Genomic DNA, 16578 nt, shown 5'->3' on the forward strand with positions numbered 1-16578 from the left:
CGCTTAGGTTTAAAGGAAACTCGAGCAAACCCCCCCCCCCCCACCGGCCCCCTGATGTTGACATGTACATGCTTGCAAATGATTGAGAACATAAATTTTATTATATTGAAATTCATGATATATATTTACACTGGAGAATTTGATTTTGATACCCTCTAAATTACAATTGAATGTTTATCATACTTAAATTTAGTGTATTGGATAATAATACCAATTTTGAGTTACCCCCCTCCTCCGCAGGGGTGATAAGGAAGCATACAAAATATTCTACCTTGGCTGAGATTGGGTTGCATTATGACGTCAAAAAATGGTAAGATAAAATTCAATTTTAGAAATCAGGTTTTCGTAATATTGGTATTTAGCGATGTAATTTCACTCTAGAAAATGATTAGAAACGTGTAAACATTAACAAAAATAAAATGTTTTTATTTTGTTATGCTGTAACAGTCATTATGATTGAAAAAACGATATAAAATAAATATGTGTACATTTTTTAACTTGGAAATTGATCATGTCCAATACAAGAGAATTTAGCTAAGACGGCATGTTCAAAGATATGTAAAATGGAGATTATAAGGAAATGTCGGAAATTCTGTGTTAAATTCATATGGAGTTCAATAAATTAAACAGGTATGCTAATTAATTTTCATCGATTATATTCTCTTTCGAAGATAGTCAGCTATATTGAAGCCCTTCACCGGCAAACGATGCTATCTCCATATGAGTGAAAAATGCAACAGAACAACAATAAGCTGGATATTTCATAACATACGATTTGTACAGATTGAAAGTTTGCGTTTTGACAAACTTGGAAAGTGCCACTAGAGTAAGGAGTTTATGCATGGTTGTACGAAAAATCTCGATTTATTTGTATAAAATTCAAAACAGAGGGTAGGGTTTCGTGCGAATGTGTGGAATAAATATTTTACGGACAAGATAGTTGGATTCTAGCAGCACTTTTTAGCCAAAATAGATGTTTTTCAGCTATATTACATCGGCCTTCAATGAAATTATCAAACTCCGACGGGTATTGTGTGAAAATTCTGTAAGCCATTTTAACAAGGAAAAAAATGCTATTAATAGAAGTCACGTGATTCCGTGGCGGTGATGCAGTCTTTGCCTTAGACACGCTTTTATCTGTATGCAATAGTAAATAACAGTTTGATTTTATCAGTGGTTTTGGTAATTTATTAAAGTAAATTTTCTTCGAAAAGTCTAAATTTCCTGAGAAATTACTTATATGCTTCATTAACATACCCGCTTCCCAAAAAAAGGGAAAAGGAAAAAGTTCTTTAAATAACATGTATTAGTTAGTGAATACATCAAACAATTATAATAATTTTAGAAAGCAGAACATGAGTTTGTAAAAAAGATGTCCGACATTACAAATGTAAATAACATTGAGTAAAAAAACACATATACATCTAGGACACACAAAGACAATACAGCTTGATAACTAAAAGTCGCAAAGACTTTAAGTAAGAATCGTTATATCTGTTCTCTGTTTGTATGTATGAAAATACATAAATTCAAGAAAAATCGCTTCCGAATGATTATAATAGGTGAATATATTTATATTCTGAATTAGTTTTTGATTCTAATCATCATCCGAGTCTTTTGCAGGGCTTCGTAAAATTTCCAAGAAAACCAAAGTGGGGCATTACCATTAACTACAGGTGAGGTAAAGTACTGTCCATTCAGGTGTGACCTGTAACAGTCTCTATGCCACCAGGCTCCATGGTATTTTATAGCACAGTTACGGATTCTATTGATATCGTTATCCTGATCCAATGTGGTAAATCCCATGCCATTGTGAAAAGTTAAACTGTCACCTAAAAAGAGTATTGATTACATTATAGTCCATCATTTTTTAAGTAAACAATAATAGTTTTAGTCAATATAATGTACCGTTTATGGTCAAAAAAAAAATACGCTAAAAATTCAGTTTTGTAACAATCTTTTATATCAAATACAATATACATTACATATTACACACACCCATTAAAAATTATTTATATGTAAATGAACATTTCAAACAAAATAAAGAATTTGTCATGACAGCCATCATTTGATTTTGATGCTTGTTTTAATTCTGGGATAAATATATTCATAAAATATGAAATTTAGGGTAACATTCATTCAATATATGATATCATAATTTATATATAGTGCTTAGTATGGATTTACCATACATGTTTTTTTTTCTTTAATATCAGCTCATATTTAAAATGTCAATGCAGGAATATGCCTCATTATTTAGAAAAATATAGACAGATTTGATATTGACTGATTGTATTGCATTTACAAGTCTTCTCAAGTATTTATTGACAGAACACCTACTGAAAACATTTTGAGCGAAAGGAATTTTTCTTCAATTGAGAGATAGTAATGCTACTCTATACTTTATAGCGAGCGCAGCGCTGCTCTACATTCGCGCTGCTCGTCACTGCGCTCTTACATCAACGCCAGGGCGAAGAGAAAATTCAGACTTTGAACTTTGATCCATAGTTATTAGCGAAATGCATTTCGCTACTCAAACTACGTTCACGCATTAATAAAACTTTCTAAAAAAGAAAAAAACCCGCCTTGATTTTAATGTATACGTGTAATGAATAAATTGCAGATAAATAGTAGATTAAAAGTTTTTGATAAAACATGCACTGTTCAGGCTTCGATTTAATATGGTAACATTTTATTGCAAGGTTTAAAGTCTAAATTCGGAAATAAAGTATCTGCGATTGACAGAACATCATATTGAATTTTTTTTTTAACGATAACGTTAGTGTTCTTCAAATGAATTCGTGAGAGATTGTTATATGTTTCACAATGACAATTTATGAATTAGCACTGTCAATGGAAATCTTTAAAATGTGTTTATGACAAATGTGATGTAATAGGGCTTTAAATTCCGTTCTTTTAATGATGTACTTTACCTGCAGTCCCTGTGTATCATGATACGGTGAGTTTGTACTTGTTTGTCTCATTTCCGATATAAAATATAGAATATTCAGCATATGCCTTTTCCCCGTTAAATGCTTGGAGGTCTACTCGAAGTTCTTGATCCTGATCTTTGGTTAAAGCATGGATAACATCATTCCCTTTGTAATATATGATTATAAGAAAAATAGATATAAGAATGATTTATGTTTGATGGAGATAAATGTTTTCATTAAGTTTTTGATAAAAATTTGCATAAACAGTAATTTAGTCTATCGTAGGTGTTGTATAACATATATTGGGTCACAAGGTTATAATACCCGCCTATAAGTCGGTTATAATTAAATAAGTAAAACTCTATGTCCTAACTTGTCGCACTGTAAAGAGATTTGTATTTTTCTCTTAAAAAAATTATTTCTTCTGACGATTATCAAAGAAATTGTATAGATATGTAAGATAAGTTATGTATTCTTAGATTATATATATAAAGTACAAGTATAAACATATTTTAATAATTTTATTTGCAATTTAAAATGACATTGCCTTTATGTTTGATAATGTAAGATTGTAAGACTCTCTCGAAAAATATTAATTGATTTGTTAAAATTCGTTTTTATGTTTCAAATAACAATTTTCAAATAAAGTGTACCGACTTATAAGCGGGTCAATAATCTTTAAAAGATTTTAACGTCAAAAAATGTAATTGGACTTATAAATACCGTTCGAGTATATATGATAATATATTTACTTTGCAGTCCCTAAAAAAGTGTAATTTATCGATTTACTGCGATAATTATCGATAATCACTGAGAAGATGCATAAATGCAAAGACAAAATAATTAAATACATAACAGGATATCTGAAATTCAATAAATAACTCGAAATCTTCAAGGAATCTAGGCCATAATATTCCTAAAGCGATTATCGTTCTTGATTCTGATCTTTGGTCAAAACATGGATAGCATCATTCCCTTTGTAATAATTATAAGAAAAATAAATGTAAGAATATGATTTATATATGTATGATGGAGATAAGTGTTTTCCTTTTATTATTCAATGAAAGACACCAATCGCGACAGCATAAACAGTAATTTATCGTTTGTCGTAGGTGTTGTATTGAATATTTTAGGCTGGGCTTAAGTTGAGAAAGATAAGATTAAGAGGTACTGTCAGTTTATCCCATGACCGACAAATTTTTCTTTGATCTTCGCAAGGGTGTATTTCTCATATCAACATAAGTGTGGTGATATATTAAATATCACATATGTGATATAAAGCTAGTGATATCCAACGGTTATACTCCGGATGTAGGAGGAGCTATGCAAATGTAGACAAAAATTCAGATTTGCTTAGATTTTAAAAACTAACAAAAAAATCAGAAAAACAAAACAAAACAGATAACACAGTTTAAATCAAAATGCACAAATCTGTTTAAAAAAAGACATCGACACTGTAAATTGGCCAAACTAGTAAAGATTCTCGATACCGGATAACTTTTTTTTTCTCCCATGATAGAAATTCGCACATTCAATAGTAGCATTTTCCTTTCGCGCATAATTGAAAAGTTCAAAAATATAATGAACACCTTGCTCTCATGTACCGTAGAATATCGGAACAAATCGGATATAACCATTCTGCACATGCGCGGATAGGGGAAACCATATGCGCACCTGGCTTCAATTACAGTGTACAAAACGTGACATATAAATACACAAGTTCTTTTTTTTTACAACAAAAACAGTCTTATTTCAGAAATGGTTTTAAACTCACCAAGTTGCTGATAAAGATATCCTTTTGCTGAGATTTCCAGTCGTTGAACACTTGAACCATGTTGACTGCCCATGAAGTGTTACGGCTAAAGTAAACAATATTTTAGGGATTTGATAATTGATTTTTTAAGAAATTCATTTATTTCAATGGTTACACATCTTTTCTATCAAATTGCTTAACAAAGGATTGGTTTCTTCAGTTTGCCATTCAACGTAAAATTTTCCCGTTCAATCACTGAAATGTAAATCGAAATTCATAAAGTCCTGGCCCCATGGGCCTTTTAAATCCGAATTTCCGAGATTACATACTGCTTGACTCATTGAAAATTACCCTCGTCGTAGGCTTGCTGAAAAACGACATTTATTCTTATAAAACATTATGACTTTATGTGTGCCAATTTTCATTCTCTAAATATAGAACAAATGAATTGATTATCTCAAGAAATTGATCACGTGTTACAGTACTATGAAAATTACCAAATTTGTAAATCCGTTACTTAGATACCAAAAAACCCTCGCGTTAAGACTATCACGTGGTTCTGTTTCAGAGTCTTTATTAGTTGATGTAAAGAAAATCAACACAAATATGGGAAAAGGTCAAATAAGAAAAGGGTCCTGGGATAAATCAGTTACATGATTGACAGCTCGATTTGCATACAAAATATGTGCTCTCTTATGTTCTGTAAAAGGCTAACGCCTCCTCTCGTTTCAATGACCTGCAAAGAATATTTTGATGGCTTATTAAAAAATCATGAAAATTATATAAAAATACTTTTTTCTCTGGAAAGTGCAAAAAAATTGAACGACTTTCACCAAAGATTGGATCAGAGACGTACAGAGTAACATTACTATTGATATGAAGTCCAGTCAAAATCCACAACCCAATTACTGGTAAAATAGGCAGCATTATTTCTTTGCTAAGAGCTCGGCTATTTGAAGTGGAAGTTTCGACCATTATTAATTTTTACAATAAAACAAAACACGCAAGCTGACGTCTTATTAACAATTTTTCTGTTTATGTTATAAAAAAAGTGATAATTAATTTATTGATTTATTGCGAAAATTATCGATAATCTCTGAGAGGATGCATAAATGCAAAGACAAAATAATTAAATACATAACAGGATATCTGCAATTCAATAAATAATTCAGAATCTTCAAGGTATCTGGGCCATATTATTCCTAAAGCGATTATCGTATTTGAAGTTGAATATGCGTATTGCAGATGTAAATTTCATTCCTTTAAAAGTAAAGGTGCACTCAATTACAATACACTTGTAATTTTCAAAGTATCATCAGTTTTTTTTACAAATAAAAAGGAATAGCCAATTCCGAAACATGATTTTTCCCCCCGTGTTTTCTTATTCTTTTTGGATTGATTTGCTACAGCATTTAACATTAAAATTTACATCATTTTGCTTCATTTTGAAGATATATATTATATGGAAATCTTTATGATTACTAAGTAACGCCAAACTCTATCCTTGAGAAAATTTTATCGCCGCGTATATATTCTAGCTAACCTGTAAAAAGCTCCAATAAATTTAAAATTATTGGAGCAAATTTATCACTTATTTCATGTATATATGTTTTTCGGTGACCAAACTTTAAATGATGTTATATCTGGGGGTGCACACCACAAGACTAACTTAAAAACTGAATCTGGTCTACATGTACTGGATGAGCTATTAAAATATTTTTTTGGAATATGTTCCCAACAAATGTAAGTGCCATCTGAGCCAAAATGCATGGATGATACAAGTAAATGTATGCACAAATTCAGATTTGCTTCAGTTGTTGTAGAAATTTACTTCCATTTTTGTATGAATAAATTATGATACATGATAATGTATGTTATGAGGAATGCGCACTACCGATTATGAGCGGGGTCTGACCTACATTTACACTGTTTAAAAAAAAACATTTTTGAGCAGGTCCTTTTTCAGGTAAATAAATACCCTAAATGGGCCAAACTAGTAAAGATGTATCTATACTTGGTATTTGTTTTTAAGAGATTTAAAGATACAGGTAAGATTTGTAACCTTTGATTTTATGTGTTTCATTAAACTTTAAGAATCCAACTATGACCGTAATTTGAATAAAAAATGTCTCCCTTATAAATATCTTATTTAACTATCGCAAAAATAAGATGTCGGGAATTTTGGTGCATTACAGTGTTTAGATCTCGGTTAAAAAACTCAACACAAAAAGAGCCAAAAGATGCTAAATAAGAGAAAAGTTCAAAGATACCTATCCAGTAATTTTTAGACGCATTTCCAAACCCCTCTTTGAACTCGTTCCATGTTCTGTAAAAATCAACGTCGCCATCCTCTCGTTTCTGAATGACCTGCAAAGAATATTCAATGGCTTATTTAAAAAAAAATGCTTGTCATAAAAATGAAAGAAAATTATATAAAAATAGTGTTCATTCTCGATTAATTATTTTAAAAAGTTTCAGAATGGAATATCTGCTGGCTGCTGCCATGTGGTGATTTTGCAGGGCTGAGTGTTGCACTTTCATTTTAACTATACTTACTCTATTGAACATGTACCAAAGACACCCAAAACAAAACCCAGAAGCCCGCTGAGAGTTTTTTTTTTGTTTCATTCTAGTAGTTCTAGTAAAACGCATTAGAATATTATATAAGTGCATACATGCATTTCAAATATTTCAAACAGTTTTGTAGTGTGCTAGACATTTGGCTTTTGGTACTTAGTACTTTGAACTCATTTACTCTTACTTATCTTCGCATTTAAGATATTACCAATAGTCATTAGATTTTGATATATTTGTCTTAATAATATTGTACAGTCGGTAGAGCGCTCACTCAGTGATTTGGATGTAGCAAGTTAAAAAATTGGCTTCGAATGACCTAAATCGATAAAAAAAAATATTGGTTAGAACTGTTCCTTTGCAATGCGCTTGGAACTTGAAGTGAAATTTATGGGCTGAGCGTTAGCAAAATAAAGATCTCTCAACGCTCAATTGTCCTAAGTGACGATTAAATCTCAAAATTTAAAACCCTTCACCATTACACGTTGACGTCTCTAAATGAGTGAACAATTCTCGAATGGGATGTAAAACAACATACGATCAATCAATAATAATTTTGCCATATACAACCTCTTCAGAGTTTGGTAGAAAAAAAAGATTTCTTAATACGTGGGCATTCCACACAGTCTGAAAGAAATGATAAAATAAAAAGACAATACTCACTGTCCAACCTCCACCATCTGTTGTCATGTCACAGTAAACTTCTTTAAGAGTGTCGGTGTAAATAACATACACTCCATCCTCCTCTTTTTTGCTGGTGTCTGTTTTCAGAATCTCCGAGCAATCCTTGTATCTTTTTTCTGTTACATATGCAAAGAAGAAATTAGATAAGTAATCATTTTGCTCTCTTTTCTCATTTAGCTCACATTGCTCTATTTGTGCATCACAAACTTATTTCTCTATCGTTTAAATCGAACCAAGTGCTAACAGATGCATTCATTTAATCCATTTGTATGTAAGATGTTTTACTTTTCACTGGCAAGTGTGTTCTCTTTTTTATCCACTCGCAACGAAGTTGGAGGTTATACATTATCGCAATCAAATGTGTCTGTTTTGTAATGAGTGAGGTAGATCTGTGCAAAACCGACGTGGGGGAAATTTGCATCCTGATCAATGCCTTATGCTACTTTGATTTAAAAATGCTCTGCGTGGGGATACTCCACCGTGTGATTCCTTGCTACATTTTTTTTCCTTGTATATTTCTTTTTTCTATGTTTGTCTCTGAAAGAAGTGGTAGAAGTATGAAACCTTATCTTCCTCTTACATTCATACTGATAATTTTACCCCCCCCCCCCAGATTTTTCATATCTATTTTCCTGATGAAACCCGCTTTGCACAGCTCTTTTTTCCATCCAATTCTGTTTTGTAATTTGTAACTACCGATGTCTTTTTTTGTTTCCTTATGACGACGTCAGTTGTACATATTCCTTTATTAACTGGTTGAATGAACATACCCTAACGTGTTCGTTGCCTACTTTGTCTGATGTTGATGCTTTAGATTTCTATCTTAAAATCAGTATCATATCGACATATAATATCTTATCTACGTAATCTTTTTTTGTTTCCTTATTCAGAGATCATTTTTTGTAAATCTTCTATTCTATTTGTAAGGATATAGACATCGTATTTGTTTGATTGCCTCTTGCTTTACATATCTGCAAATAGTTTCGTTTGCTTATTAGTTGAGGTCTATTTGCTACATGATCTGCATGGTATTGGTACCTAAACCTGTTGACGTCTGTGTGCTATTTCATTTTATACGGACGATTGTATAAAAATATTTCTTGTTTGGCAATAGCTCATCTATTGTAATTCCGCCTATATGATGAGGTCCGATATCTGCACTTTCGGATGTATCCCCTCTTCTCTTTAATATTTCGAAATATCAGCCCTCTCTAAATCAAAGCTCATGAAGTCAAAGAATCCATTTGCTCTTTCTTGAGATATCAGCAATATCCCTATTTTTACTATCCGAGTCCCCTGGTCAAGGAATGTTTTGGCTGTGAATATTAAGACCACGTTTTTTTGTAATACATGAAGTAGAATTACTGCCATTGTACCTAATTGCGTCTACTCATTATTGTGTACATCATTTGAAATTTTACTGTGTTGCAGAGTTTACAAGCACAAAAATTTCGCGCTATTTTTGCGATCAAATTCGCAACTGAATCATTTCTCATTAAAATTATAACAGAATATATGTACACACTTTTTAAAAAAAAAGATTTCTATTTCGTTGTACAAATGGTTTCGTCGCACATATTGGTAAAAGTTAAAGCACGTATTTTGAAAAGCAGAGGAAATTCTGATCGATACAGTCGAATTATTTATCACTTTTGAAAGCAAATTTGTTGTGAATTTTTTTTGTACCGAATTTACACAACAGGATAATACTCTTAAGAGTTCCTTGAAAATTTTAAACAATTTATCAATTAAATGATTTCGGTACGATGTAATGTTTGACTTACATTGTCAACATATTTCTAGTTTTGTGGCTCTATAGAAAAGACATATTTAATTTTTTTATGATAACAATGTATTTTTAAAGCAAATTAACCGTTACTTGGAAGTGTGAAACAAATTATATCTTTGTTCCTTCAGACGTTAAGTCCAGGGATAGGAGATAATTGATTATGCAAGGTGAAGCCATAGTTAAGTGCTCTACCTGTTAAAATTCGGTATAATTGTTTAATTAAAGTTTCAGTTAGAGAGAATTTATGTTTGGATTTTCTGATTATCACAGATGTTTCTGTGTCGGCAAATTTTTTACTGTGTCGCACGCATAAAATTTGAATAGTTACTGTGTCGGAGAAAATTTTACTGTGTCGAGAGCAAAACAGTAAAACAGCTCATGGAGAACCCTGATGGGTTTGTACACTTTTTACTCAAAAAGGAAGGAAATCTTATTACATTCTCAGCCAAAATCAATTATTTTTACGATATTTTAATTTAAATTATTGATGTATAACTTTATTGAATTGCAAAATCATATTATAAATTCCCACATACATTTTTTAGTTTCAATATAAATTTAATAATATTTTTTTTATTAAGCAAGAGAAATATTTTTTCTTTGTTTGATGAAAGCTTTTATGTAGAAAATTAACAAACTTGTTTCCTTAGACGTAATGAATTGAGTCCGATTTTTTTATCGCCACCGTATTTGCAAAATAAAAAAGAAAATAAACTAAAAAGAAATCTAACACCAGTAAGCGTTATAAAATGGTTATATCTCGTAAGCCTTCTTAATTCATGAGTCTTAACTTGCAAAAATATGATAGCAATGAAAAGTTATCTTTTGGTAGATGTGAACATTTTACCTACAGAATGCAATTGAAATAAACAAATTACCTTTGATTAGAGGTACACAACTACCATGGATACATATGGAATTATCCGTACAGGGATGGTTTGTACAATTACCAGCCAAGGACTGAAGATAAAACAATTCGAAATGATGTTTCATATATTACATAATTAATTCTTTCATATTAAAATGTAACAAAACTTCTCTCTTAACCTCCCCCACTCTTTCTTACCTTTGGGAAAGTTTCTCGGTGGACATAAACGAAGAGGTCTTTAGTCATTAAGCTATTGGCATAAACACCAAAATTTGCTTTAAGTTGACACGTCGTTTCTTCTCCTAACCAATCCACTAAGCGACACAGTGTAAACGTATAACAAGCAATCATGCACATTGCAATGTCATCCCTCTTCAGAGGGTCTAAATGAGGCACTGAAGAATTTTGATAATTCCTAATTATAACTGTTTTTGGGTCAGTCGGGTCAAAACATTTAGAGGGACATGCCTGTAACAGAAGCAGTACTTGACGAATGAGGTACATACTGATTATCTAGGACGAGCTGCTGGTTTCATTTTAAGAGAAACCTATTAGATAACTTTCTTAACTCTTCTTTTATGTATATATCCGTCGGTAAGATATGTCAATGAATGATAGATGAAGTCTTACGTAATACGTATTATTATACTTTCATGTTAAATACTAAAATCTGATTGGTTTAGACGCAGTTAACAATCCGTTCGATTACCCTGAGCCTTAGCAACACACGTGACAACGGGTAACACAACGGTAATGCCACATGCGTGGAAATTATTTATTTAACTTGACGTCAATAAAAGCTTGCGTCCGATATAGCTTACTTGAAAACAACAAACGATAGATTAGATATATATGCTTGCGAGTGTAGGAAACATGCTTGCGAGCCAGAAATAACGAAACTTTGTATGATAAATGACTCTAATTCGAGTATCAAACAAACAATAAAGAGATTAGTGAACCGGTGAGTGTGAAAGCTTTTTTTTTTTTTGCTGACGTCCTAAATCAATAAGACATTCAGTATAATAAAATAAATGGTGCCTGTTTTGGAGGGTAACATTTGAAATTGACACCCCAATAAAAACCATTGTCAACCGACGCGTCAGCGGAGGTTGACAATGGCTTTCATTGGGGTGTCAATTTCAAATGTTACCCTCCAAAACAGGCACCATTTATATAGTACTTTTTTCGTTATACATGTCATGCATTTAGATGTAATATTATCTTCGATTATTGATTTTATAAATACTTTGTATGAAATTGAAACGTTGATTTAAAAAAGTATATAGACAATTTTAAAATCTTTATAAATTATGTTTTCATATTAATATTTCATATAAAAACATTTATTACGATGAAAATTAATCGCAGTGAATATAAAATATATATGTTATAAACATGATTAAAAACAAAGAAAAAAGATTTTCCTGCAGGGTAAATTGGGCTCTGCAGCAGCCAATAATGATTCAAAACTTAAAAAATTTAAAAAAAAACGTATCAGTGAATATTATTCTTTTCGTTGGTATAAATTATTTTTATAGCAATCGCATTCACTTATGATTGAATGTACATGAATTATACAATTTTTCATTCATATAAATGTTGTAATCCAATGAAAAAATGAAATTAAAATATATGCTCAAGTAACGGACCTGAAGTGGTGGTCAGTGCATATTGTCGTTCTCTACATATTGTCCTCACTTATTACTCATAACAGGCCTACTGTTCTTCTCAGTGGTGGATCCAAGAAATTTAATTTATTTTCAAGGTTGAAAAAAAAAATTCATCTTACAAATATAGATTATACTCATGAATAAACAAAATCTTTAAAAACACAGTACAAGTAATAATAACAATCTCTATGTGTTCAACTCAGATATTAAAAAAAATGTGCACACAAAGGATAATTATATAATTACAATAACTCTTTTCAATTAGTCTACGTAGGCAATTCTGGTCGGGCACATAGTTATATCAGTGAACTATATTGTCAATTGTTAGTGTGAGTTGAATTAAATAGTATAGCAGTTTAACATCATGCATGTGCAAATGCTGATTTCGATGGATCTAGATTTAAGTTTTCAACATTAGGCATCCACTCCTTTGAAAAAATAAAAATGTACGGAAGAATCTGCTATACGTATTCTGCAAACACAATTTGTTAAATAAAACACATTTCTTACATACAAATTCTCCAAGATAAATGTATAAAAAATGCAAAAAATGTATAAACAGTCTTTGGCGACCAGGGTCTCAAACAGTTTGCTAGAAATATCATTGGGTATTAATTCTCCCTCGTTTTTAGCAGACCTGTTTTTGTAATCTTATAGAGCAAATTTATTTCCAAGACTTCTGTATGAAAAATGAAAAATGGAGTCTTTTGAAATGACTTTCAACTTTGCATTTAGATTCGTCTGCAAATTTTTATTTGCATCCCTACGTTGATTCGATAAATTCCACTGAATAAGACACCACAGAGACTGACAATCGATTTCATGTGTGTATGTTTTACAACAGAAAGACTTTAAATTAAACCTCTGAGTGAAAGTGTGTCGCAATTGTGATTTTCTACCTGTAGATTTCAGGAATATCTTAGATTTAGTAATTGTTTATAAACCGAACCTTTATTTCTTTCAGGAAGAATTAAGATATACTTTGATTAAATCAATGAATAATAACTAGCTCAGTTAATTATCTCCAACAGATACTTGTGACCTTCCAGGTGAACGGAAGAATTCAATATTTTATTTATTTAACTAGAATCCAATCCGTATTTCAAATTAGAAAATAGTTCCAGAAGGATACTTCACTTACCTCCGAGGTCCACTCAGGTGAAGATATTATGAAAGGAGATATACCCTAACAAAAATACCATTGTTTACTATATATATAGTTTACGACAGTGAACTATAGTTAAAAAAACTTTACATGGCTAGGATTTCGGCAAATGTGAAAGTCTAAAATGCCATGGAATGCTGCGCAAATATTTTTTAACTTCAAAAAATTATAAGTACGAATGTTATAATTTGATATAGATGACCATGTAATTTTTTTCCTAAATCAAAATAGGTGTTAGTGTGTTAAACACCGGGATTTCTGGCGCGGATCTATCTGGGGTGTTATTTAGTACTCCTGACAGAAATACATGTAGCGACATGGCCCAGTGTAACTGTTCTGCTGACCATGGGGGAGGGTGGTGGTTTAACTTCCGCCGTCTTGCCTTTCAGAACGGTCCCTGGTCCTCCAAACACTGGTACAACCATTGGTATCCGATAACAAAGGATAGTAGCGAGGTAAAGGAGACCCTTATCGTGATAAGACTGAACGGTCCCTGGTCCTCTACATACTGGTGCAATCCTTGGTATCTGCTAGTTAAGGATAGTAGCGAGATAAAGGAGACCCTTATGATTTTAAAATCTTCTTGAATTTGTGACATATTGATAAAACCTACACTGCATGAAAAGTCGCGTTTAATATAATTTAATAAATTCGTTTACTCCAGTAAATTTCTTGTATTGAATTTAATTTATGTATAACGGTACATTTTACATGAGATATATTGTGATATAATTAAATACAGTTTTCAAATAAGTATAATCATATTTAATGCAAAATACGTCAAGAATAATACAGTTTAATTGAGAAAATTATACGTTTCGTTTAATGATATCGACATGTAAAAGTAAATATGCTTATACTTAAAGTTTAAGTACATTTTTGGTATTTTGAATATGTCATAAATAATTCTTTATACCTAATGTAAACTTATGTTGAAACATTTTTGAAAAAAAATATGTAGGCACCCTATTTATTTTAATTTATTCATTCCTCATTTTTATTTATTTAACCCATATGTAGATTTTTCAAAACTGTGGAATATAACTTAGTTTTTTCTCTATCGACTACTACTGTAGTACAATTACATCGGGATCGAAGTCGGGCTCGAAAAGCAAATTAATTTAAAAACAACACGCCGCGCCGAAATTCAATTTTTGGAGAGTTCCACGCAGCCATGTTGAACTTGATCATGATGTTGTACGGGAGGAAGGGGTGAAAGAGAGTGACGCAAAAAGGAGAAGCATTATAAGCTTTGGATGGAATTTCTATTTTAACAGAAGATGAAGACATTTACGCCCCTGTTTATCGGTAGGAACAATGTACAAAATTTTATCATGTGTCCTTGAATGAATCTGCTACTGATAATGTTACTGTTCCTTAGTCTGGGCTCTACACATTAAATGCCTGGCAGTAAAAACGTTTGGGCAAGTGCTATTTAAATTTTGTAATAATTATTTAACACTTTTAATCATCTATCTTAAAGATGGATTTTAACCAGAATTTTCTCGTTTGGGATTGGTTTCAGAATTTTAGTCACTAATGTGTTCCTCTGTTCAGCATTTTTACAGAGTGTGTTGTACAATGTAATAATGTATTTATTTATTTCTTAATGCATACTCAAGAATATATTGAGCACTTATTTTGATTATTTAAAATTTAATAGTTGCAGTGTGGACTGTGCCTGAGACAATTCCCCACCGCGTCGGCTATGTAGACAGCTTGTGAAAATGGTGAGAACCATGCAGCTCAAATTTTCTATTAACACAAATAAACTTACAATATTTTTATTAACTTGCATCTTTTAGCATAAGACTATAAAAAATATTGCAACAACTTGAAATGCTATATACCAAGTAAACAATACGAGATTTATATTCTTATTTTCCTTATCCTAAAAATACAATAGCAATAGATTCTGATCTGTGCATAATTTTTTTTACGTTAAATACTTAAGCATGAATTATTAAAAATAGCTATCATATTCTATGATGCACAAATTAATATGCATGCATTATTTACAGGAATCCAGATGCTCACAAGAAATGATAAAAGCAATATGAAGATTAACACAAAGGTAAGATTTCTTCAATTTTCTTATAAGATCAATAAAATCACATAAATTGATTTTTTACCTCATCTGAGCCATTTTAAGACCCGAGCGAGTTTTCTGATCTGTGTCTGGTATTCTTCTGTCATCTATAAACATTTCAAATTTTTTCATTCATGAGAATTATTCCTAGTTTGAACAAAAAACCCTGCAAGATACATCTTTTCTTTCAGAAATTGTGCCAGAAAAGTTTGAAGTAGCTATGGGAATGATCAACATTGAACTTGCTGAGCCCTCCTTCTGAAAATGACTTGACCAGATATTTGGCTACCCAGTATGAGGTACGAACTAATCATTTGTTGTACGACTTATTGTATATGAGATTACCACCATTTACTGGAAGTTTGCATTTGCTGCCCACTTTAAAAACCTGCTATCTACATTGTAAGTTGTTAATATATTTTACTTTATATTAAATCACTTGCTCATTATCCCAATAACTTGCATGTTAAATGCTGTAGATGCTAACCTTTGCATTTTTGTTTACTCTTAAATTCCATGTGTTCCCTCAATCCGAGTATGTACATCCATTTCATATCATGTTTCGTTGTCTCTAAATTTAATCTAATACATATCATAATATGTACTAGATCACAAAGTTTAAAAATTTTATTATTGTATGAATGTTATCTACTTGCTCTATATCATAAATCTGTTTGTATATTTTTTTTTACGATATGCCATACCTGCTTTTAATTTTTCATATTTTTTTTATCCATAGTATCTTTCTGCTACATTAAATAAAATATCGTGGAGGAACACGAAGAAAAAGGGCTGCACATCTCAACATATTCAATGTCAAGCAGGTAAACATAGTGGTAAAATGCTCAAAAAAAAGATGGCGAAAAAATCATCAGTCCCAATTTACATGTTTAACAACATTAGCTTCAAAATCTGTAGCTCGCTGGCCTGAAATTATAGATAATTATCTGTCTTTATCACCCAGATTTGAAAAAATGGCATATCTTTTGTGGTCGTCTGTAAATTTTTTAATTAAGCAAAATTGAGCTGTGTTTCCTCTAGGTCAATTGATAA

General features: G+C 31.4%; 1 protein-coding gene and 1 pseudogene across 1 annotated transcript in view; both read right to left on the reverse strand.

The window, feature by feature from the left end:
• Positions 1-16578, reverse strand: part of LOC134245720 (uncharacterized) — a 38683-nt gene that overhangs the window by 6402 nt on the left and 15703 nt on the right. The gene's annotated exons all lie outside the window — the stretch shown is intronic.
• Positions 1520-10895, reverse strand: LOC134245712 (ficolin-1-like; annotated as a pseudogene).

The sequence above is a fragment of the Saccostrea cucullata genome, unplaced genomic scaffold (genome assembly GCF_032062105.1).
Source record: "Saccostrea cucullata isolate Sc308-1 unplaced genomic scaffold, CSIRO_AGI_Scuc_v1 ctg3902, whole genome shotgun sequence".
Classification (NCBI taxonomy): Eukaryota; Metazoa; Mollusca; class Bivalvia; order Ostreida; family Ostreidae; genus Saccostrea; species Saccostrea cuccullata.